This window comes from Penaeus monodon, chromosome 23 (assembly GCF_015228065.2).
Source record: "Penaeus monodon isolate SGIC_2016 chromosome 23, NSTDA_Pmon_1, whole genome shotgun sequence".
Taxonomy (NCBI): domain Eukaryota; kingdom Metazoa; phylum Arthropoda; class Malacostraca; order Decapoda; family Penaeidae; genus Penaeus; species Penaeus monodon.
Genome location: NC_051408.1, coordinates 34,314,518 through 34,315,240, shown reverse-complemented (window position 1 = coordinate 34,315,240; position 723 = coordinate 34,314,518).

Here is a 723-nt window from a genome sequence, read left to right as displayed (position 1 = left end):
GTATTTGATCTGAAAGACTATCATTTTGTTTTTATGAAAGAGTTAATGAAACATATGCATCTTTGTTGTCACACATGTTTGATATGGCATGAAATGTTCCTGTTATTATTATTTGGTTATGGATATAAGTTATCTCCATTGAGAAGTTAAAAAACTGAGAATTTAGGTGTATTGATGAACTATTCGTTTTGGAATTTTTGGTAGGGTAATTATATATATTGCATAGTTATTTGGGAATGGATCTTTTTCTTGTAATTATTGACTATATTCTCTCCAGATTCACTTGAAACTTTTTGTGGTGTAGTATCAAAGGTTTGCTGTTGCTTCCACACCTGTCAGGACACTGGTAAAAAGTAACAAAACTCCAGCTTATATATTCTGACAAGTTAGACGTTGGATTGGTTCCTTATTTGATAAAAAAATTAGTAGGGAGGTCTGCAAGCTCTATTTTACCAGATTGTATGTGATGGAAGTTGTTGACAGAACCTCAGTAGTTCTATGGAGATTCTGGTCAACTCTTTCTTGATGCCTGTCATCAGACAACTACTGTGATCAGCTTTATACTAGTCTGAAAAAGGTAAAAGGGATATACAGCAGTTTGTAAATCAGATTTCAGATTTCTGTAAGAATAAAATCAGTAATGTCAATTTTTTCCTAAAACTCCTTAATACTCAATTCAAAACAGTTTCAACAGTTGTAAGAATCCCTGTTTGCAAGAGATGA